Source organism: Triturus cristatus, chromosome 12, assembly GCF_964204655.1.
Source record: "Triturus cristatus chromosome 12, aTriCri1.1, whole genome shotgun sequence".
Lineage (NCBI taxonomy): Eukaryota > Metazoa > Chordata > Amphibia > Caudata > Salamandridae > Triturus > Triturus cristatus.
The window spans coordinates 434,691,837-434,717,733 of record NC_140595.1 but is presented as its reverse complement, the minus strand read 5'-3'; positions in this window follow the sequence as shown (position 1 = coordinate 434,717,733).

Below are 25,897 nucleotides of genomic sequence, written 5' to 3'. Positions count from 1 at the left end.
CAGCTTGCTAGGCAACAGAGTGGCCCCCATGTCAGACAACATCTTGCATTAGCTTTATGATGTCAGGTCGCTGCTGGACCAATCGTCCTTGAGGAAGCTGAGCACACAGGAGGATGAGATACAGAAGTTATGCATTAGGCTACTATCTGTATTCAGGACTGCAAGGCAAATAGGCGGGGGGATGGTAAAGGACTCTAAACCACTTCCAAACACTGGGGCCTTTTTGAAAGTGGGATGGAGATATAAACAAAAACAGAGATGATCCTTAACAACAATCCAACTTGAGAGTCAGAGTCCAACATACAGAGTGCAGGGGAAGAGGTTAAATAAGCTTCCTTCCGTGAGAATTTCACACTATCGTTCTAAAGTGAGGAAGTGCTTTTTAGCCTCAAAGGCAGCAATTTCCTCGAATGGAACATTGCAAGCACCAGGATCTAAAGCAGGCTTTAGTAGCATTGGAAGCAGTCAGTCTATTATAAACTATCAGGACCAACACAATGTGATCCATATTACTTCAATCTTGACACAAATTCTATTCAGGCACAGGCTCCGCCTATAAGGTAGTGAGGACATTCTGATGCTGTGAACGTCTTTTCAATGCCTAAAAGGAATGATTGCGATTTTTGCTTACCGTATAAATTGGTAAAATGATGCCGTATGCCGGAAGACTTTTTTTTTTTTTCTTCAGTCTCGGCACTGCAGAGAAACTCTGTTGTGAAACACTGCCACTGGTGGTCATTCAGTATTATCTGCAGATGGAAAAGTCCACTGTTAGCACATTTACTATAAGAAATACAAAAATCTGGTTTATTTTAGGGTAAATAGATCAATACTGTGGAGTCTGTAGAATTGTGAAAATCAACAGCTCATTAGAAAATCAAATCTCAATTTGTGTTATTAACCTCCTATACTTCTCGGAATCCTATGCCTCATGTGCTAACACTCTCTAAACAACTGTAGCACATACATAAGGACATAGATAAATAGATATTTTTCCAGCCAAGTGGCAGTGTGCCCTTCTCACTGCATTTGTTTTACAATAGGGTACACCAGTAGCAATTAAGCAAGCTGATCAGTTGAGAGAGGAAGGGTTATGCTACAGTTAATGGGAATAATAAAAACTATGAATAGCATAATTACCATCTTCATTTTAGCCAATTCCTACCAGTTCAGCAATAGTGATGTTGTAACTTTTTATGCTTAAAACTTACCATCATACACAATTAGAAAGCTCAAAAAATGCCCTAATGTCTTTCATCTTACATCTTAGTTTTCAGTTTGGCATCCTGTCTACCCTGCTACTCATTTCATTACCAAGATAAATGTATTCTACTGCTTGCTAGGTAACAGAGTGGCCCTCATGTCAGACAACATCTTGCTTTAGCTTTATGATGTCAGCTTGCTAGGCAACAGAGTGGCCCTCATGTCAGACAACATCTTGCATTAGCTTTATGATGTCAGGTCGCTGCTGGACCAATCGTCCTTGAGGAAGCTGAGCACACAGGAGGATGAGATATCAGAAGTTATGCATTAGGCTACTATCTGTATTCAGGACTGCAAGGCAAATAGGCGGGGGGATGGTAAAGGACTCTAAACCACTTCCAAACACTGGGGCCTTTTTGAAAGTGGGATGGAGATATAAACAAAAACAGAGATGATCCTTAACAACAATCCAACTTGAGAGTCAGAGTCCAACATACAGAGTGCAGGGGAAGAGGTTAAATAAGCTTCCTTCCGTGAGAATTTCACACTATCGTTCTAAAGTGAGGTAGTGCTTTTTAGCCTCAAAGGCAGCAATTTCCTCGAATGGAACATTGCAAGCACCAGGATCTAAAGCAGGCTTTAGTAGCATTGGAAGCAGTCAGTCTATTATAAACTATCAGGACCAACACAATGTGATCCATATTACTTCAATCTTGACACAAATTCTATTCAGGCACAGGCTCCGCCTATAAGGTAGTGAGGACATTCTGATGCTGTGAACGTCTTTTCAATGCCTAAAAGGAATGATTGCGATTTTTGCTTACCGTATAAATTGGTAAAATGATGCCGTATGCCGGAAGACTTTTTTTTTTTTTTCTTCAGTCTCGGCACTGCAGAGAAACTCTGTTGTGAAACACTGCCACTGGTGGTCATTCAGTATAATCTGCAGATGGAAAAGTCCACTGTTAGCACATTTACTATAAGAAATACAAAAATCTGGTTTATTTTAGGGTAAATAGATCAATACTGTGGAGTCTGTGGAATTGTGAAAATCAACAGCTCATTAGAAAATCAAATCTCAATTTGTGTTATTAACCTCCTATACTTCTCGGAATCCTATGCCTCATGTGCTAACACTCTCTAAACAACTGTAGCACATACATTAGGACATAGATAAATAGATATTTTTCCAGCCAAGTGGCAGTGTGCCCTTCTCACTGCATTTGTTTTACGATAGGGTACACCAGTAGCAATTAAGCCAGCTGATCAGTTGAGAGAGGAAGGGTTATGCTACAGTTAATGGGAATAATAAAAACTATGAATAGCATAATTACCATCTTCATTTTAGCCAATTCCTACCAGTTCAGCAATAGTGATGTTGTAACTTTTTATGCTTAAAACTTACCATCATACACAATTAGAAAGCTCAAAAAATGCCCTAATGTCTTTCATCTTACATCTTAGTTTTCAGTTTGGCATCCTGTCTACCCTGCTACTCATTTCATTACCAAGATAAATGTATACTACTGCTTGCTAGGTAACAGAGTGGCCCTCATGTCAGACAACATCTTGCTTTAGCTTTATGATGTCAGCTTGCTAGGCAACAGAGTGGCCCTCATGTCAGACAACATCTTGCATTAGCTTTATGATGTCAGGTCGCTGCTGGACCAATCGTCCTTGAGGAAGCTGAGCACACAGGAGGATGAGATATCAGAAGTTATGCATTAGGCTACTATCTGTATTCAGGACTGCAAGGCAAATAGGCGGGGGGATGGTAAAGGACTCTAAACCACTTCCAAACACTGGGGCCTTTTTGAAAGTGGGATGGAGATATAAACAAAAACAGAGATGATCCTTAACAACAATCCAACTTGAGAGTCAGAGTCCAACATACAGAGTGCAGGGGAAGAGGTTAAATAAGCTTCCTTCCGTGAGAATTTCACACTATCGTTCTAAAGTGAGGTAGTGCTTTTTAGCCTCAAAGGCAGCAATTTCCTCGAATGGAACATTGCAAGCACCAGGATCTAAAGCAGGCTTTAGTAGCATTGGAAGCAGTCAGTCTATTATAAACTATCAGGACCAACACAATGTGATCCATATTACTTCAATCTTGACACAAATTCTATTCAGGCACAGGCTCCGCCTATAAGGTAGTGAGGACATTCTGATGCTGTGAACGTCTTTTCAATGCCTAAAAGGAATGATTGCGATTTTTGCTTACCGTATAAATTGGTAAAATGATGCCGTATGCCGGAAGACTTTTTTTTTTTTTTCTTCAGTCTCGGCACTGCAGAGAAACTCTGTTGTGAAACACTGCCACTGGTGGTCATTCAGTATAATCTGCAGATGGAAAAGTCCACTGTTAGCACATTTACTATAAGAAATACAAAAATCTGGTTTATTTTAGGGTAAATAGATCAATACTGTGGAGTCTGTAGAATTGTGAAAATCAACAGCTCATTAGAAAATCAAATCTCAATTTGTGTTATTAACCTCCTATACTTCTCGGAATCCTATGCCTCATGTGCTAACACTCTCTAAACAACTGTAGCACATACATTAGGACATAGATAAATAGATATTTTTCCAGCCAAGTGGCAGTGTGCCCTTCTCACTGCATTTGTTTTACGATAGGGTACACCAGTAGCAATTAAGCCAGCTGATCAGTTGAGAGAGGAAGGGTTATGCTACAGTTAATGGGAATAATAAAAACTATGAATAGCATAATTACCATCTTCATTTTAGCCAATTCCTACCAGTTCAGCAATAGTGATGTTGTGACTTTTTATGCTTAAAACTTACCATCATACACAATTGGAAAGCTCAAAAAATGCCCTAATGTCTTTCATCTTACATCTTAGTTTTCAGTTTGGCATCCTGTCTACCCTGCTACTCATTTCATTACCAAGATAAATGTATACTACTGCTTGCTAGGTAACAGAGTGGCCCTCATGTCAGACAACATCTTGCTTTAGCTTTATGATGTCAGCTTGCTAGGCAACAGAGTGGCCCTCATGTCAGACAACATCTTGCATTAGCTTTATGATGTCAGGTCGCTGCTGGACCAATCGTCCTTGAGGAAGCTGAGCACACAGGAGGATGAGATATCAGAAGTTATGCATTAGGCTACTATCTGTATTCAGGACTGCAAGGCAAATAGGCGGGGGGATGGTAAAGGACTCTAAACCACTTCCAAACACTGGGGCCTTTTTGAAAGTGGGATGGAGATATAAACAAAAACAGAGATGATCCTTAACAACAATCCAACTTGAGAGTCAGAGTCCAACATACAGAGTGCAGGGGAAGAGGTTAAATAAGCTTCCTTCCGTGAGAATTTCACACTATCGTTCTAAAGTGAGGTAGTGCTTTTTAGCCTCAAAGGCAGCAATTTCCTCGAATGGAACATTGCAAGCACCAGGATCTAAAGCAGGCTTTAGTAGCATTGGAAGCAGTCAGTCTATTATAAACTATCAGGACCAACACAATGTGATCCATATTACTTCAATCTTGACACAAATTCTATTCAGGCACAGGCTCCGCCTATAAGGTAGTGAGGACATTCTGATGCTGTGAACGTCTTTTCAATGCCTAAAAGGAATGATTGCGATTTTTGCCTACCGTATAAATTGGTAAAATGATGCCGTATGCCGGAAGACTTTTTTTTTTTTTTTCTTCAGTCTCGGCACTGCAGAGAAACTCTGTTGTGAAACACTGCCACTGGTGGTCATTCAGTATAATCTGCAGATGGAAAAGTCCACTGTTAGCACATTTACTATAAGAAATACAAAAATCTGGTTTATTTTAGGGTAAATAGATCAATACTGTGGAGTCTGTAGAATTGTGAAAATCAACAGCTCATTAGAAAATCAAATCTCAATTTGTGTTATTAACCTCCTATACTTCTCGGAATCCTATGCCTCATGTGCTAACACTCTCTAAACAACTGTAGCACATACATTAGGACATAGATAAATAGATATTTTTCCAGCCAAGTGGCAGTGTGCCCTTCTCACTGCATTTGTTTTACGATAGGGTACACCAGTAGCAATTAAGCCAGCTGATCAGTTGAGAGAGGAAGGGTTATGCTACAGTTAATGGGAATAATAAAAACTATGAATAGCATAATTACCATCTTCATTTTAGCCAATTCCTACCAGTTCAGCAATAGTGATGTTGTAACTTTTTATGCTTAAAACTTACCATCATACACAATTAGAAAGCTCAAAAAATGCCCTAATGTCTTTCATCTTACATCTTAGTTTTCAGTTTGGCATCCTGTCTACCCTGCTACTCATTTCATTACCAAGATAAATGTATACTACTGCTTGCTAGGTAACAGAGTGGCCCTCATGTCAGACAACATCTTGCTTTAGCTTTATGATGTCAGCTTGCTAGGCAACAGAGTGGCCCTCATGTCAGACAACATCTTGCATTAGCTTTATGATGTCAGGTCGCTGCTGGACCAATCGTCCTTGAGGAAGCTGAGCACACAGGAGGATGAGATATCAGAAGTTATGCATTAGGCTACTATCTGTATTCAGGACTGCAAGGCAAATAGGCGGGGGGATGGTAAAGGACTCTAAACCACTTCCAAACACTGGGGCCTTTTTGAAAGTGGGATGGAGATATAAACAAAAACAGAGATGATCCTTAACAACAATCCAACTTGAGAGTCAGAGTCCAACATACAGAGTGCAGGGGAAGAGGTTAAATAAGCTTCCTTCCGTGAGAATTTCACACTATCGTTCTAAAGTGAGGTAGTGCTTTTTAGCCTCAAAGGCAGCAATTTCCTCGAATGGAACATTGCAAGCACCAGGATCTAAAGCAGGCTTTAGTAGCATTGGAAGCAGTCAGTCTATTATAAACTATCAGGACCAACACAATGTGATCCATATTACTTCAATCTTGACACAAATTCTATTCAGGCACAGGCTCCGCCTATAAGGTAGTGAGGACATTCTGATGCTGTGAACGTCTTTTCAATGCCTAAAAGGAATGATTGCGATTTTTGCTTACCGTATAAATTGGTAAAATGATGCCGTATGCCGGAAGACTTTTTTTTTTTTTTCTTCAGTCTCGGCACTGCAGAGAAACTCTGTTGTGAAACACTGCCACTGGTCGTCATTCAGTATAATCTGCAGATGGAAAAGTCCACTGTTAGCACATTTACTATAAGAAATACAAAAATCTGGTTTATTTTAGGGTAAATAGATCAATACTGTGGAGTCTGTGGAATTGTGAAAATCAACAGCTCATTAGAAAATCAAATCTCAATTTGTGTTATTAACCTCCTATACTTCTCGGAATCCTATGCCTCATGTGCTAACACTCTCTAAACAACTGTAGCACATACATTAGGACATAGATAAATAGATATTTTTCCAGCCAAGTGGCAGTGTGCCCTTCTCACTGCATTTGTTTTACGATAGGGTACACCAGTAGCAATTAAGCCAGCTGATCAGTTGAGAGAGGAAGGGTTATGCTACAGTTAATGGGAATAATAAAAACTATGAATAGCATAATTACCATCTTCATTTTAGCCAATTCCTACCAGTTCAGCAATAGTGATGTTGTAACTTTTTATGCTTAAAACTTACCATCATACACAATTAGAAAGCTCAAAAAATGCCCTAATGTCTTTCATCTTACATCTTAGTTTTCAGTTTGGCATCCTGTCTACCCTGCTACTCATTTCATTACCAAGATAAATGTATACTACTGCTTGCTAGGTAACAGAGTGGCCCTCATGTCAGACAACATCTTGCTTTAGCTTTATGATGTCAGCTTGCTAGGCAACAGAGTGGCCCTCATGTCAGACAACATCTTGCATTAGCTTTATGATGTCAGGTCGCTGCTGGACCAATCGTCCTTGAGGAAGCTGAGCACACAGGAGGATGAGATATCAGAAGTTATGCATTAGGCTACTATCTGTATTCAGGACTGCAAGGCAAATAGGTGGGGGGGATGGTAAAGGACTCTAAACCACTTCAAAGCACTGGGGCCTTTTTGAAAGTGGGATGGAGATATAAACAAAAACAGAGATGATCCTTAACAACAATCCAACTTGAGAGTCAGAGTCCAACATACAGAGTGCAGGGGAAGAGGTTAAATAAGCTTCCTTCCGTGAGAATTTCACACTATCGTTCTAAAGTGAGGTAGTGCTTTTTAGCCTCAAAGGCAGCAATTTCCTCGAATGGAACATTGCAAGCACCAGGATCTAAAGCAGGCTTTAGTAGCATTGGAAGCAGTCAGTCTATTATAAACTATCAGGACCAACACAATGTGATCCATATTACTTCAATCTTGACACAAATTCTATTCAGGCACAGGCTCCGCCTATAAGGTAGTGAGGACATTCTGATGCTGTGAACGTCTTTTCAATGCCTAAAAGGAATGATTGCGATTTTTGCTTACCGTATAAATTTGTAAAATGATGCCGTATGCCGGAAGACTTTTTTTTTTTTTTTCTTCAGTCTCGGCACTGCAGAGAAACTCTGTTGTGAAACACTGCCACTGGTGGTCATTCAGTATAATCTGCAGATGGAAAAGTCCACTGTTAGCACATTTACTATAAGAAATACAAAAATCTGGTTTATTTTAGGGTAAATAGATCAATACTGTGGAGTCTGTAGAATTGTGAAAATCAACAGCTCATTAGAAAATCAAATCTCAATTTGTGTTATTAACCTCCTATACTTCTCGGAATCCTATGCCTCATGTGCTAACACTCTCTAAACAACTGTAGCACATACATTAGGACATAGATAAATAGATATTTTTCCAGCCAAGTGGCAGTGTGCCCTTCTCACTGCATTTGTTTTACGATAGGGTACACCAGTAGCAATTAAGCCAGCTGATCAGTTGAGAGAGGAAGGGTTATGCTACAGTTAATGGGAATAATAAAAACTATGAATAGCATAATTACCATCTTCATTTTAGCCAATTCCTACCAGTTCAGCAATAGTGATGTTGTAACTTTTTATGCTTAAAACTTACCATCATACACAATTAGAAAGCTCAAAAAATGCCCTAATGTCTTTCATCTTACATCTTAGTTTTCAGTTTGGCATCCTGTCTACCCTGCTACTCATTTCATTACCAAGATAAATGTATACTACTGCTTGCTAGGTAACAGAGTGGCCCTCATGTCAGACAACATCTTGCTTTAGCTTTATGATGTCAGCTTGCTAGGCAACAGAGTGGCCCTCATGTCAGACAACATCTTGCATTAGCTTTATGATGTCAGGTCGCTGCTGGACCAATCGTCCTTGAGGAAGCTGAGCACACAGGAGGATGAGATATCAGAAGTTATGCATTAGGCTACTATCTGTATTCAGGACTGCAAGGCAAATAGGCGGGGGGATGGTAAAGGACTCTAAACCACTTCCAAACACTGGGGCCTTTTTGAAAGTGGGATGGAGATATAAACAAAAACAGAGATGATCCTTAACAACAATCCAACTTGAGAGTCAGAGTCCAACATACAGAGTGCAGGGGAAGAGGTTAAATAAGCTTCCTTCCGTGAGAATTTCACACTATCGTTCTAAAGTGAGGTAGTGCTTTTTAGCCTCAAAGGCAGCAATTTCCTCGAATGGAACATTGCAAGCACCAGGATCTAAAGCAGGCTTTAGTAGCATTGGAAGCAGTCAGTCTATTATAAACTATCAGGACCAACACAATGTGATCCATATTACTTCAATCTTGACACAAATTCTATTCAGGCACAGGCTCCGCCTATAAGGTAGTGAGGACATTCTGATGCTGTGAACGTCTTTTCAATGCCTAAAAGGAATGATTGCGATTTTTGCTTACCGTATAAATTGGTAAAATGATGCCGTATGCCGGAAGACTTTTTTTTTTTTTTCTTCAGTCTCGGCACTGCAGAGAAACTCTGTTGTGAAACACTGCCACTGGTGGTCATTCAGTATAATCTGCAGATGGAAAAGTCCACTGTTAGCACATTTACTATAAGAAATACAAAAATCTGGTTTATTTTAGGGTAAATAGATCAATACTGTGGAGTCTGTAGAATTGTGAAAATCAACAGCTCATTAGAAAATCAAATCTCAATTTGTGTTATTAACCTCCTATACTTCTCGGAATCCTATGCCTCATGTGCTAACACTCTCTAAACAACTGTAGCACATACATTAGGACATAGATAAATAGATATTTTTCCAGCCAAGTGGCAGTGTGCCCTTCTCACTGCATTTGTTTTACGATAGGGTACACCAGTAGCAATTAAGCCAGCTGATCAGTTGAGAGAGGAAGGGTTATGCTACAGTTAATGGGAATAATAAAAACTATGAATAGCATAATTACCATCTTCATTTTAGCCAATTCCTACCAGTTCAGCAATAGTGATGTTGTGACTTTTTATGCTTAAAACTTACCATCATACACAATTGGAAAGCTCAAAAAATGCCCTAATGTCTTTCATCTTACATCTTAGTTTTCAGTTTGGCATCCTGTCTACCCTGCTACTCATTTCATTACCAAGATAAATGTATACTACTGCTTGCTAGGTAACAGAGTGGCCCTCATGTCAGACAACATCTTGCTTTAGCTTTATGATGTCAGCTTGCTAGGCAACAGAGTGGCCCTCATGTCAGACAACATCTTGCATTAGCTTTATGATGTCAGGTCGCTGCTGGACCAATCGTCCTTGAGGAAGCTGAGCACACAGGAGGATGAGATATCAGAAGTTATGCATTAGGCTACTATCTGTATTCAGGACTGCAAGGCAAATAGGCGGGGGGATGGTAAAGGACTCTAAACCACTTCCAAACACTGGGGCCTTTTTGAAAGTGGGATGGAGATATAAACAAAAACAGAGATGATCCTTAACAACAATCCAACTTGAGAGTCAGAGTCCAACATACAGAGTGCAGGGGAAGAGGTTAAATAAGCTTCCTTCCGTGAGAATTTCACACTATCGTTCTAAAGTGAGGTAGTGCTTTTTAGCCTCAAAGGCAGCAATTTCCTCGAATGGAACATTGCAAGCACCAGGATCTAAAGCAGGCTTTAGTAGCATTGGAAGCAGTCAGTCTATTATAAACTATCAGGACCAACACAATGTGATCCATATTACTTCAATCTTGACACAAATTCTATTCAGGCACAGGCTCCGCCTATAAGGTAGTGAGGACATTCTGATGCTGTGAACGTCTTTTCAATGCCTAAAAGGAATGATTGCGATTTTTGCTTACCGTATAAATTGGTAAAATGATGCCGTATGCCGGAAGACTTTTTTTTTTTTTTTCTTCAGTCTCGGCACTGCAGAGAAACTCTGTTGTGAAACACTGCCACTGGTGGTCATTCAGTATAATCTGCAGATGGAAAAGTCCACTGTTAGCACATTTACTATAAGAAATACAAAAATCTGGTTTATTTTAGGGTAAATAGATCAATACTGTGGAGTCTGTAGAATTGTGAAAATCAACAGCTCATTAGAAAATCAAATCTCAATTTGTGTTATTAACCTCCTATACTTCTCGGAATCCTATGCCTCATGTGCTAACACTCTCTAAACAACTGTAGCACATACATTAGGACATAGATAAATAGATATTTTTCCAGCCAAGTGGCAGTGTGCCCTTCTCACTGCATTTGTTTTACGATAGGGTACACCAGTAGCAATTAAGCCAGCTGATCAGTTGAGAGAGGAAGGGTTATGCTACAGTTAATGGGAATAATAAAAACTATGAATAGCATAATTACCATCTTCATTTTAGCCAATTCCTACCAGTTCAGCAATAGTGATGTTGTAACTTTTTATGCTTAAAACTTACCATCATACACAATTAGAAAGCTCAAAAAATGCCCTAATGTCTTTCATCTTACATCTTAGTTTTCAGTTTGGCATCCTGTCTACCCTGCTACTCATTTCATTACCAAGATAAATGTATACTACTGCTTGCTAGGTAACAGAGTGGCCCTCATGTCAGACAACATCTTGCTTTAGCTTTATGATGTCAGCTTGCTAGGCAACAGAGTGGCCCTCATGTCAGACAACATCTTGCATTAGCTTTATGATGTCAGGTCGCTGCTGGACCAATCGTCCTTGAGGAAGCTGAGCACACAGGAGGATGAGATATCAGAAGTTATGCATTAGGCTACTATCTGTATTCAGGACTGCAAGGCAAATAGGCGGGGGGATGGTAAAGGACTCTAAACCACTTCCAAACACTGGGGCCTTTTTGAAAGTGGGATGGAGATATAAACAAAAACAGAGATGATCCTTAACAACAATCCAACTTGAGAGTCAGAGTCCAACATACAGAGTGCAGGGGAAGAGGTTAAATAAGCTTCCTTCCGTGAGAATTTCACACTATCGTTCTAAAGTGAGGTAGTGCTTTTTAGCCTCAAAGGCAGCAATTTCCTCGAATGGAACATTGCAAGCACCAGGATCTAAAGCAGGCTTTAGTAGCATTGGAAGCAGTCAGTCTATTATAAACTATCAGGACCAACACAATGTGATCCATATTACTTCAATCTTGACACAAATTCTATTCAGGCACAGGCTCCGCCTATAAGGTAGTGAGGACATTCTGATGCTGTGAACGTCTTTTCAATGCCTAAAAGGAATGATTGCGATTTTTGCTTACCGTATAAATTGGTAAAATGATGCCGTATGCCGGAAGACTTTTTTTTTTTTTTCTTCAGTCTCGGCACTGCAGAGAAACTCTGTTGTGAAACACTGCCACTGGTGGTCATTCAGTATAATCTGCAGATGGAAAAGTCCACTGTTAGCACATTTACTATAAGAAATACAAAAATCTGGTTTATTTTAGGGTAAATAGATCAATACTGTGGAGTCTGTAGAATTGTGAAAATCAACAGCTCATTAGAAAATCAAATCTCAATTTGTGTTATTAACCTCCTATACTTCTCAGAATCCTATGCCTCATGTGCTAACACTCTCTAAACAACTGTAGCACATACATTAGGACATAGATAAATAGATATTTTTCCAGCCAAGTGGCAGTGTGCCCTTCTCACTGCATTTGTTTTACGATAGGGTACACCAGTAGCAATTAAGCCAGCTGATCAGTTGAGAGAGGAAGGGTTATGCTACAGTTAATGGGAATAATAAAAACTATGAATAGCATAATTACCATCTTCATTTTAGCCAATTCCTACCAGTTCAGCAATAGTGATGTTGTAACTTTTTATGCTTAAAACTTACCATCATACACAATTAGAAAGCTCAAAAAATGCCCTAATGTCTTTCATCTTACATCTTAGTTTTCAGTTTGGCATCCTGTCTACCCTGCTACTCATTTCATTACCAAGATAAATGTATACTACTGCTTGCTAGGTAACAGAGTGGCCCTCATGTCAGACAACATCTTGCTTTAGCTTTATGATGTCAGCTTGCTAGGCAACAGAGTGGCCCCCATGTCAGACAACATCTTGCATTAGCTTTATGATGTCAGGTCGCTGCTGGACCAATCGTCCTTGAGGAAGCTGAGCACACAGGAGGATGAGATACAGAAGTTATGCATTAGGCTACTATCTGTATTCAGGACTGCAAGGCAAATAGGCGGGGGGATGGTAAAGGACTCTAAACCACTTCCAAACACTGGGGCCTTTTTGAAAGTGGGATGGAGATATAAACAAAAACAGAGATGATCCTTAACAACAATCCAACTTGAGAGTCAGAGTCCAACATACAGAGTGCAGGGGAAGAGGTTAAATAAGCTTCCTTCCGTGAGAATTTCACACTATCGTTCTAAAGTGAGGAAGTGCTTTTTAGCCTCAAAGGCAGCAATTTCCTCGAATGGAACATTGCAAGCACCAGGATCTAAAGCAGGCTTTAGTAGCATTGGAAGCAGTCAGTCTATTATAAACTATCAGGACCAACACAATGTGATCCATATTACTTCAATCTTGACACAAATTCTATTCAGGCACAGGCTCCGCCTATAAGGTAGTGAGGACATTCTGATGCTGTGAACGTCTTTTCAATGCCTAAAAGGAATGATTGCGATTTTTGCTTACCGTATAAATTGGTAAAATGATGCCGTATGCCGGAAGACTTTTTTTTTTTTTCTTCAGTCTCGGCACTGCAGAGAAACTCTGTTGTGAAACACTGCCACTGGTGGTCATTCAGTATTATCTGCAGATGGAAAAGTCCACTGTTAGCACATTTACTATAAGAAATACAAAAATCTGGTTTATTTTAGGGTAAATAGATCAATACTGTGGAGTCTGTAGAATTGTGAAAATCAACAGCTCATTAGAAAATCAAATCTCAATTTGTGTTATTAACCTCCTATACTTCTCGGAATCCTATGCCTCATGTGCTAACACTCTCTAAACAACTGTAGCACATACATAAGGACATAGATAAATAGATATTTTTCCAGCCAAGTGGCAGTGTGCCCTTCTCACTGCATTTGTTTTACAATAGGGTACACCAGTAGCAATTAAGCCAGCTGATCAGTTGAGAGAGGAAGGGTTATGCTACAGTTAATGGGAATAATAAAAACTATGAATAGCATAATTACCATCTTCATTTTAGCCAATTCCTACCAGTTCAGCAATAGTGATGTTGTAACTTTTTATGCTTAAAACTTACCATCATACACAATTAGAAAGCTCAAAAAATGCCCTAATGTCTTTCATCTTACATCTTAGTTTTCAGTTTGGCATCCTGTCTACCCTGCTACTCATTTCATTACCAAGATAAATGTATTCTACTGCTTGCTAGGTAACAGAGTGGCCCTCATGTCAGACAACATCTTGCTTTAGCTTTATGATGTCAGCTTGCTAGGCAACAGAGTGGCCCTCATGTCAGACAACATCTTGCATTAGCTTTATGATGTCAGGTCGCTGCTGGACCAATCGTCCTTGAGGAAGCTGAGCACACAGGAGGATGAGATATCAGAAGTTATGCATTAGGCTACTATCTGTATTCAGGACTGCAAGGCAAATAGGCGGGGGGATGGTAAAGGACTCTAAACCACTTCCAAACACTGGGGCCTTTTTGAAAGTGGGATGGAGATATAAACAAAAACAGAGATGATCCTTAACAACAATCCAACTTGAGAGTCAGAGTCCAACATACAGAGTGCAGGGGAAGAGGTTAAATAAGCTTCCTTCCGTGAGAATTTCACACTATCGTTCTAAAGTGAGGTAGTGCTTTTTAGCCTCAAAGGCAGCAATTTCCTCGAATGGAACATTGCAAGCACCAGGATCTAAAGCAGGCTTTAGTAGCATTGGAAGCAGTCAGTCTATTATAAACTATCAGGACCAACACAATGTGATCCATATTACTTCAATCTTGACACAAATTCTATTCAGGCACAGGCTCCGCCTATAAGGTAGTGAGGACATTCTGATGCTGTGAACGTCTTTTCAATGCCTAAAAGGAATGATTGCGATTTTTGCTTACCGTATAAATTGGTAAAATGATGCCGTATGCCGGAAGACTTTTTTTTTTTTTTCTTCAGTCTCGGCACTGCAGAGAAACTCTGTTGTGAAACACTGCCACTGGTGGTCATTCAGTATAATCTGCAGATGGAAAAGTCCACTGTTAGCACATTTACTATAAGAAATACAAAAATCTGGTTTATTTTAGGGTAAATAGATCAATACTGTGGAGTCTGTGGAATTGTGAAAATCAACAGCTCATTAGAAAATCAAATCTCAATTTGTGTTATTAACCTCCTATACTTCTCGGAATCCTATGCCTCATGTGCTAACACTCTCTAAACAACTGTAGCACATACATTAGGACATAGATAAATAGATATTTTTCCAGCCAAGTGGCAGTGTGCCCTTCTCACTGCATTTGTTTTACGATAGGGTACACCAGTAGCAATTAAGCCAGCTGATCAGTTGAGAGAGGAAGGGTTATGCTACAGTTAATGGGAATAATAAAAACTATGAATAGCATAATTACCATCTTCATTTTAGCCAATTCCTACCAGTTCAGCAATAGTGATGTTGTAACTTTTTATGCTTAAAACTTACCATCATACACAATTAGAAAGCTCAAAAAATGCCCTAATGTCTTTCATCTTACATCTTAGTTTTCAGTTTGGCATCCTGTCTACCCTGCTACTCATTTCATTACCAAGATAAATGTATACTACTGCTTGCTAGGTAACAGAGTGGCCCTCATGTCAGACAACATCTTGCTTTAGCTTTATGATGTCAGCTTGCTAGGCAACAGAGTGGCCCTCATGTCAGACAACATCTTGCATTAGCTTTATGATGTCAGGTCGCTGCTGGACCAATCGTCCTTGAGGAAGCTGAGCACACAGGAGGATGAGATATCAGAAGTTATGCATTAGGCTACTATCTGTATTCAGGACTGCAAGGCAAATAGGCGGGGGGATGGTAAAGGACTCTAAACCACTTCCAAACACTGGGGCCTTTTTGAAAGTGGGATGGAGATATAAACAAAAACAGAGATGATCCTTAACAACAATCCAACTTGAGAGTCAGAGTCCAACATACAGAGTGCAGGGGAAGAGGTTAAATAAGCTTCCTTCCGTGAGAATTTCACACTATCGTTCTAAAGTGAGGTAGTGCTTTTTAGCCTCAAAGGCAGCAATTTCCTCGAATGGAACATTGCAAGCACCAGGATCTAAAGCAGGCTTTAGTAGCATTGGAAGCAGTCAGTCTATTATAAACTATCAGGACCAACACAATGTGATCCATATTACTTCAATCTTGACACAAATTCTATTCAGGCACAGGCTCCGCCTATAAGGTAGTGAGGACATTCTGATGCTGTGAACGTCTTTTCAATGCCTAAAAGGAATGATTGCGATTTTTGCTTACCGTATAAATTGGTAAAATGATGCCGTATGCCGGAAGACTTTTTTTTTTTTTTCTTCAGTCTCGGCACTGCAGAGAAACTCTGTTGTGAAACACTGCCACTGGTGGTCATTCAGTATAATCTGCAGATGGAAAAGTCCACTGTTAGCACATTTACTATAAGAAATACAAAAATCTGGTTTATTTTAGGGTAAATAGATCAATACTGTGGAGTCTGTAGAATTGTGAAAATCAACAGCTCATTAGAAAATCAAATCTCAATTTGTGTTATTAACCTCCTATACTTCTCGGAATCCTATGCCTCATGTGCTAACACTCTCTAAACAACTGTAGCACATACATTAGGACATAGATAAATAGATATTTTTCCAGCCAAGTGGCAGTGTGCCCTTCTCACTGCATTTGTTTTACGATAGGGTACACCAGTAGCAATTAAGCCAGCTGATCAGTTGAGAGAGGAAGGGTTATGCTACAGTTAATGGGAATAATAAAAACTATGAATAGCATAATTACCATCTTCATTTTAGCCAATTCCTACCAGTTCAGCAATAGTGATGTTGTGACTTTTTATGCTTAAAACTTACCATCATACACAATTGGAAAGCTCAAAAAATGCCCTAATGTCTTTCATCTTACATCTTAGTTTTCAGTTTGGCATCCTGTCTACCCTGCTACTCATTTCATTACCAAGATAAATGTATACTACTGCTTGCTAGGTAACAGAGTGGCCCTCATGTCAGACAACATCTTGCTTTAGCTTTATGATGTCAGCTTGCTAGGCAACAGAGTGGCCCTCATGTCAGACAACATCTTGCATTAGCTTTATGATGTCAGGTCGCTGCTGGACCAATCGTCCTTGAGGAAGCTGAGCACACAGGAGGATGAGATATCAGAAGTTATGCATTAGGCTACTATCTGTATTCAGGACTGCAAGGCAAATAGGCGGGGGGATGGTAAAGGACTCTAAACCACTTCCAAACACTGGGGCCTTTTTGAAAGTGGGATGGAGATATAAACAAAAACAGAGATGATCCTTAACAACAATCCAACTTGAGAGTCAGAGTCCAACATACAGAGTGCAGGGGAAGAGGTTAAATAAGCTTCCTTCCGTGAGAATTTCACACTATCGTTCTAAAGTGAGGTAGTGCTTTTTAGCCTCAAAGGCAGCAATTTCCTCGAATGGAACATTGCAAGCACCAGGATCTAAAGCAGGCTTTAGTAGCATTGGAAGCAGTCAGTCTATTATAAACTATCAGGACCAACACAATGTGATCCATATTACTTCAATCTTGACACAAATTCTATTCAGGCACAGGCTCCGCCTATAAGGTAGTGAGGACATTCTGATGCTGTGAACGTCTTTTCAATGCCTAAAAGGAATGATTGCGATTTTTGCCTACCGTATAAATTGGTAAAATGATGCCGTATGCCGGAAGACTTTTTTTTTTTTTTTCTTCAGTCTCGGCACTGCAGAGAAACTCTGTTGTGAAACACTGCCACTGGTGGTCATTCAGTATAATCTGCAGATGGAAAAGTCCACTGTTAGCACATTTACTATAAGAAATACAAAAATCTGGTTTATTTTAGGGTAAATAGATCAATACTGTGGAGTCTGTAGAATTGTGAAAATCAACAGCTCATTAGAAAATCAAATCTCAATTTGTGTTATTAACCTCCTATACTTCTCGGAATCCTATGCCTCATGTGCTAACACTCTCTAAACAACTGTAGCACATACATTAGGACATAGATAAATAGATATTTTTCCAGCCAAGTGGCAGTGTGCCCTTCTCACTGCATTTGTTTTACGATAGGGTACACCAGTAGCAATTAAGCCAGCTGATCAGTTGAGAGAGGAAGGGTTATGCTACAGTTAATGGGAATAATAAAAACTATGAATAGCATAATTACCATCTTCATTTTAGCCAATTCCTACCAGTTCAGCAATAGTGATGTTGTAACTTTTTATGCTTAAAACTTACCATCATACACAATTAGAAAGCTCAAAAAATGCCCTAATGTCTTTCATCTTACATCTTAGTTTTCAGTTTGGCATCCTGTCTACCCTGCTACTCATTTCATTACCAAGATAAATGTATACTACTGCTTGCTAGGTAACAGAGTGGCCCTCATGTCAGACAACATCTTGCTTTAGCTTTATGATGTCAGCTTGCTAGGCAACAGAGTGGCCCTCATGTCAGACAACATCTTGCATTAGCTTTATGATGTCAGGTCGCTGCTGGACCAATCGTCCTTGAGGAAGCTGAGCACACAGGAGGATGAGATATCAGAAGTTATGCATTAGGCTACTATCTGTATTCAGGACTGCAAGGCAAATAGGCGGGGGGATGGTAAAGGACTCTAAACCACTTCCAAACACTGGGGCCTTTTTGAAAGTGGGATGGAGATATAAACAAAAACAGAGATGATCCTTAACAACAATCCAACTTGAGAGTCAGAGTCCAACATACAGAGTGCAGGGGAAGAGGTTAAATAAGCTTCCTTCCGTGAGAATTTCACACTATCGTTCTAAAGTGAGGTAGTGCTTTTTAGCCTCAAAGGCAGCAATTTCCTCGAATGGAACATTGCAAGCACCAGGATCTAAAGCAGGCTTTAGTAGCATTGGAAGCAGTCAGTCTATTATAAACTATCAGGACCAACACAATGTGATCCATATTACTTCAATCTTGACACAAATTCTATTCAGGCACAGGCTCCGCCTATAAGGTAGTGAGGACATTCTGATGCTGTGAACGTCTTTTCAATGCCTAAAAGGAATGATTGCGATTTTTGCTTACCGTATAAATTGGTAAAATGATGCCGTATGCCGGAAGACTTTTTTTTTTTTTTCTTCAGTCTCGGCACTGCAGAGAAACTCTGTTGTGAAACACTGCCACTGGTCGTCATTCAGTATAATCTGCAGATGGAAAAGTCCACTGTTAGCACATTTACTATAAGAAATACAAAAATCTGGTTTATTTTAGGGTAAATAGATCAATACTGTGGAGTCTGTGGAATTGTGAAAATCAACAGCTCATTAGAAAATCAAATCTCAATTTGTGTTATTAACCTCCTATACTTCTCGGAATCCTATGCCTCATGTGCTAACACTCTCTAAACAACTGTAGCACATACATTAGGACATAGATAAATAGATATTTTTCCAGCCAAGTGGCAGTGTGCCCTTCTCACTGCATTTGTTTTACGATAGGGTACACCAGTAGCAATTAAGCCAGCTGATCAGTTGAGAGAGGAAGGGTTATGCTACAGTTAATGGGAATAATAAAAACTATGAATAGCATAATTACCATCTTCATTTTAGCCAATTCCTACCAGTTCAGCAATAGTGATGTTGTAACTTTTTATGCTTAAAACTTACCATCATACACAATTAGAAAGCTCAAAAAATGCCCTAATGTCTTTCATCTTACATCTTAGTTTTCAGTTTGGCATCCTGTCTACCCTGCTACTCATTTCATTACCAAGATAAATGTATACTACTGCTTGCTAGGTAACAGAGTGGCCCTCATGTCAGACAACATCTTGCTTTAGCTTTATGATGTCAGCTTGCTAGGCAACAGAGTGGCCCTCATGTCAGACAACATCTTGCATTAGCTTTATGATGTCAGGTCGCTGCTGGACCAATCGTCCTTGAGGAAGCTGAGCACACAGGAGGATGAGATATCAGAAGTTATGCATTAGGCTACTATCTGTATTCAGGACTGCAAGGCAAATAGGTGGGGGGGATGGTAAAGGACTCTAAACCACTTCAAAGCACTGGGGCCTTTTTGAAAGTGGGATGGAGATATAAACAAAAACAGAGATGATCCTTAACAACAATCCAACTTGAGAGTCAGAGTCCAACATACAGAGTGCAGGGGAAGAGGTTAAATAAGCTTCCTTCCGTGAGAATTTCACACTATCGTTCTAAAGTGAGGTAGTGCTTTTTAGCCTCAAAGGCAGCAATTTCCTCGAATGGAACATTGCAAGCACCAGGATCTAAAGCAGGCTTTAGTAGCATTGGAAGCAGTCAGTCTATTATAAACTATCAGGACCAACACAATGTGATCCATATTACTTCAATCTTGACACAAATTCTATTCAGGCACAGGCTCCGCCTATAAGGTAGTGAGGACATTCTGATGCTGTGAACGTCTTTTCAATGCCTAAAAGGAATGATTGCGATTTTTGCTTACCGTATAAATTTGTAAAATGATGCCGTATGCCGGAAGACTTTTTTTTTTTTTTTCTTCAGTCTCGGCACTGCAGAGAAACTCTGTTGTGAAACACTGCCACTGGTGGTCATTCAGTATAATCTGCAGATGGAAAAGTCCACTGTTAGCACATTTACTATAAGAAATACAAAAATCTGGTTTATTTTAGGGTAAATAGATCAATACTGTGGAGTCTGTAGAATTGTGAAAATCAACAGCTCATTAGAAAATCAAATCTCAATTTGTGTTATTAACCTCCTATACTTCTCGGAATCCTATGCCTCATGTGCTAACACTCTCTAAACAACTGTAGCACATACATTAGGACATAGATAAATAGATATTTTTCCAGCCAAGTGGCAGTGTGCCCTTCTCACTGCATTTGTTTTACGATAGGGTACACCAGTAGCAATTAAGCCAGCTGATCAGTTGAGAGAGGAAGGGTTATGCTACAGTTAATGGGAATAATAAAAACTATGAATAGCATAATTACCATCTTCATTTTAGCCAATTCCTACCAGTTCAGCAATAGTGATGTTGTAACTTTTTATGCTTAAAACTTACCATCATACACAATTAGAAAGCTCAAAAAATGCCCTAATGTCTTTCATCTTACATCTTAGTTTTCAGTTTGGCATCCTGTCTACCCTGCTACTCATTTCATTACCAAGATAAATGTATACTACTGCTTGCTAGGTAACAGAGTGGCCCTCATGTCAGACAACATCTTGCTTTAGCTTTATGATGTCAGCTTGCTAGGCAACAGAGTGGCCCTCATGTCAGACAACATCTTGCATTAGCTTTATGATGTCAGGTCGCTGCTGGACCAATCGTCCTTGAGGAAGCTGAGCACACAGGAGGATGAGATATCAGAAGTTATGCATTAGGCTACTATCTGTATTCAGGACTGCAAGGCAAATAGGCGGGGGGATGGTAAAGGACTCTAAACCACTTCCAAACACTGGGGCCTTTTTGAAAGTGGGATGGAGATATAAACAAAAACAGAGATGATCCTTAACAACAATCCAACTTGAGAGTCAGAGTCCAACATACAGAGTGCAGGGGAAGAGGTTAAATAAGCTTCCTTCCGTGAGAATTTCACACTATCGTTCTAAAGTGAGGTAGTGCTTTTTAGCCTCAAAGGCAGCAATTTCCTCGAATGGAACATTGCAAGCACCAGGATCTAAAGCAGGCTTTAGTAGCATTGGAAGCAGTCAGTCTATTATAAACTATCAGGACCAACACAATGTGATCCATATTACTTCAATCTTGACACAAATTCTATTCAGGCACAGGCTCCGCCTATAAGGTAGTGAGGACATTCTGATGCTGTGAACGTCTTTTCAATGCCTAAAAGGAATGATTGCGATTTTTGCTTACCGTATAAATTGGTAAAATGATGCCGTATGCCGGAAGACTTTTTTTTTTTTTTCTTCAGTCTCGGCACTGCAGAGAAACTCTGTTGTGAAACACTGCCACTGGTGGTCATTCAGTATAATCTGCAGATGGAAAAGTCCACTGTTAGCACATTTACTATAAGAAATACAAAAATCTGGTTTATTTTAGGGTAAATAGATCAATACTGTGGAGTCTGTAGAATTGTGAAAATCAACAGCTCATTAGAAAATCAAATCTCAATTTGTGTTATTAACCTCCTATACTTCTCGGAATCCTATGCCTCATGTGCTAACACTCTCTAAACAACTGTAGCACATACATTAGGACATAGATAAATAGATATTTTTCCAGCCAAGTGGCAGTGTGCCCTTCTCACTGCATTTGTTTTACGATAGGGTACACCAGTAGCAATTAAGCCAGCTGATCAGTTGAGAGAGGAAGGGTTATGCTACAGTTAATGGGAATAATAAAAACTATGAATAGCATAATTACCATCTTCATTTTAGCCAATTCCTACCAGTTCAGCAATAGTGATGTTGTGACTTTTTATGCTTAAAACTTACCATCATACACAATTGGAAAGCTCAAAAAATGCCCTAATGTCTTTCATCTTACATCTTAGTTTTCAGTTTGGCATCCTGTCTACCCTGCTACTCATTTCATTACCAAGATAAATGTATACTACTGCTTGCTAGGTAACAGAGTGGCCCTCATGTCAGACAACATCTTGCTTTAGCTTTATGATGTCAGCTTGCTAGGCAACAGAGTGGCCCTCATGTCAGACAACATCTTGCATTAGCTTTATGATGTCAGGTCGCTGCTGGACCAATCGTCCTTGAGGAAGCTGAGCACACAGGAGGATGAGATATCAGAAGTTATGCATTAGGCTACTATCTGTATTCAGGACTGCAAGGCAAATAGGCGGGGGGATGGTAAAGGACTCTAAACCACTTCCAAACACTGGGGCCTTTTTGAAAGTGGGATGGAGATATAAACAAAAACAGAGATGATCCTTAACAACAATCCAACTTGAGAGTCAGAGTCCAACATACAGAGTGCAGGGGAAGAGGTTAAATAAGCTTCCTTCCGTGAGAATTTCACACTATCGTTCTAAAGTGAGGTAGTGCTTTTTAGCCTCAAAGGCAGCAATTTCCTCGAATGGAACATTGCAAGCACCAGGATCTAAAGCAGGCTTTAGTAGCATTGGAAGCAGTCAGTCTATTATAAACTATCAGGACCAACACAATGTGATCCATATTACTTCAATCTTGACACAAATTCTATTCAGGCACAGGCTCCGCCTATAAGGTAGTGAGGACATTCTGATGCTGTGAACGTCTTTTCAATGCCTAAAAGGAATGATTGCGATTTTTGCTTACCGTATAAATTGGTAAAATGATGCCGTATGCCGGAAGACTTTTTTTTTTTTTTTCTTCAGTCTCGGCACTGCAGAGAAACTCTGTTGTGAAACACTGCCACTGGTGGTCATTCAGTATAATCTGCAGATGGAAAAGTCCACTGTTAGCACATTTACTATAAGAAATACAAAAATCTGGTTTATTTTAGGGTAAATAGATCAATACTGTGGAGTCTGTAGAATTGTGAAAATCAACAGCTCATTAGAAAATCAAATCTCAATTTGTGTTATTAACCTCCTATACTTCTCGGAATCCTATGCCTCATGTGCTAACACTCTCTAAACAACTGTAGCACATACATTAGGACATAGATAAATAGATATTTTTCCAGCCAAGTGGCAGTGTGCCCTTCTCACTGCATTTGTTTTACGATAGGGTACACCAGTAGCAATTAAGCCAGCTGATCAGTTGAGAGAGGAAGGGTTATGCTACAGTTAATGGGAATAATAAAAACTATGAATAGCATAATTACCATCTTCATTTTAGCCAATTCCTACCAGTTCAGCAATAGTGATGTTGTAACTTTTTATGCTTAAAACTTACCATCATACACAATTAGAAAGCTCAAAAAATGCCCTAATGTCTTTCATCTTACATCTTAGTTTTCAGTTTGGCATCCTGTCTACCCTGCTACTCATTTCATTACCAAGATAAATGTATACTACTGCTTGCTAGGTAACAGAGTGGCCCTCATGTCAGACAACATCTTGCTTTAGCTTTATGATGTCAGCTTGCTAGGCAACAGAGTGGCCCTCATGTCAGACAACATCTTGCATTAGCTTTATGATGTCAGGTCGCTGCTGGACCAATCGTCCTTGAGGAAGCTGAGCACACAGGAGGATGAGATATCAGAAGTTATGCATTAGGCTACTATCTGTATTCAGGACTGCAAGGCAAATAGGTGGGGGGGATGGTAAAGGACTCTAAACCACTTCAAAGCACTGGGGCCTTTTTGAAAGTGGGATGGAGATATAAACAAAAACAGAGATGATCCTTAACAACAATCCAACTTGAGAGTCAGAGTCCAACATACAGAGTGCAGGGGAAGAGGTTAAATAAGCTTCCTTCCGTGAGAATTTCACACTATCGTTCTAAAGTGAGGTAGTGCTTTTTAGCCTCAAAGGCAGCAATTTCCTCGAATGGAACATTGCAAGCACCAGGATCTAAAGCAGGCTTTAGTAGCATTGGAAGCAGTCAGTCTATTATAAACTATCAGGACCAACACAATGTGATCCATATTACTTCAATCTTGACACAAATTCTATTCAGGCACAGGCTCCGCCTATAAGGTAGTGAGGACATTCTGATGCTGTGAACGTCTTTTCAATGCCTAAAAGGAATGATTGCGATTTTTGCTTACCGTATAAATTTGTAAAATGATGCCGTATGCCGGAAGACTTTTTTTTTTTTTTTCTTCAGTCTCGGCACTGCAGAGAAACTCTGTTGTGAAACACTGCCACTGGTGGTCATTCAGTATAATCTGCAGATGGAAAAGTCCACTGTTAGCACATTTACTATAAGAAATACAAAAATCTGGTTTATTTTAGGGTAAATAGATCAATACTGTGGAGTCTGTAGAATTGTGAAAATCAACAGCTCATTAGAAAATCAAATCTCAATTTGTGTTATTAACCTCCTATACTTCTCGGAATCCTATGCCTCATGTGCTAACACTCTCTAAACAACTGTAGCACATACATTAGGACATAGATAAATAGATATTTTTCCAGCCAAGTGGCAGTGTGCCCTTCTCACTGCATTTGTTTTACGATAGGGTACACCAGTAGCAATTAAGCCAGCTGATCAGTTGAGAGAGGAAGGGTTATGCTACAGTTAATGGGAATAATAAAAACTATGAATAGCATAATTACCATCTTCATTTTAGCCAATTCCTACCAGTTCAGCAATAGTGATGTTGTAACTTTTTATGCTTAAAACTTACCATCATACACAATTAGAAAGCTCAAAAAATGCCCTAATGTCTTTCATCTTACATCTTAGTTTTCAGTTTGGCATCCTGTCTACCCTGCTACTCATTTCATTACCAAGATAAATGTATACTACTGCTTGCTAGGTAACAGAGTGGCCCTCATGTCAGACAACATCTTGCTTTAGCTTTATGATGTCAGCTTGCTAGGCAACAGAGTGGCCCTCATGTCAGACAACATCTTGCATTAGCTTTATGATGTCAGGTCGCTGCTGGACCAATCGTCCTTGAGGAAGCTGAGCACACAGGAGGATGAGATATCAGAAGTTATGCATTAGGCTACTATCTGTATTCAGGACTGCAAGGCAAATAGGCGGGGGGATGGTAAAGGACTCTAAACCACTTCCAAACACTGGGGCCTTTTTGAAAGTGGGATGGAGATATAAACAAAAACAGAGATGATCCTTAACAACAATCCAACTTGAGAGTCAGAGTCCAACATACAGAGTGCAGGGGAAGAGGTTAAATAAGCTTCCTTCCGTGAGAATTTCACACTATCGTTCTAAAGTGAGGTAGTGCTTTTTAGCCTCAAAGGCAGCAATTTCCTCGAATGGAACATTGCAAGCACCAGGATCTAAAGCAGGCTTTAGTAGCATTGGAAGCAGTCAGTCTATTATAAACTATCAGGACCAACACAATGTGATCCATATTACTTCAATCTTGACACAAATTCTATTCAGGCACAGGCTCCGCCTATAAGGTAGTGAGGACATTCTGATGCTGTGAACGTCTTTTCAATGCCTAAAAGGAATGATTGCGATTTTTGCTTACCGTATAAATTGGTAAAATGATGCCGTATGCCGGAAGACTTTTTTTTTTTTTTCTTCAGTCTCGGCACTGCAGAGAAACTCTGTTGTGAAACACTGCCACTGGTGGTCATTCAG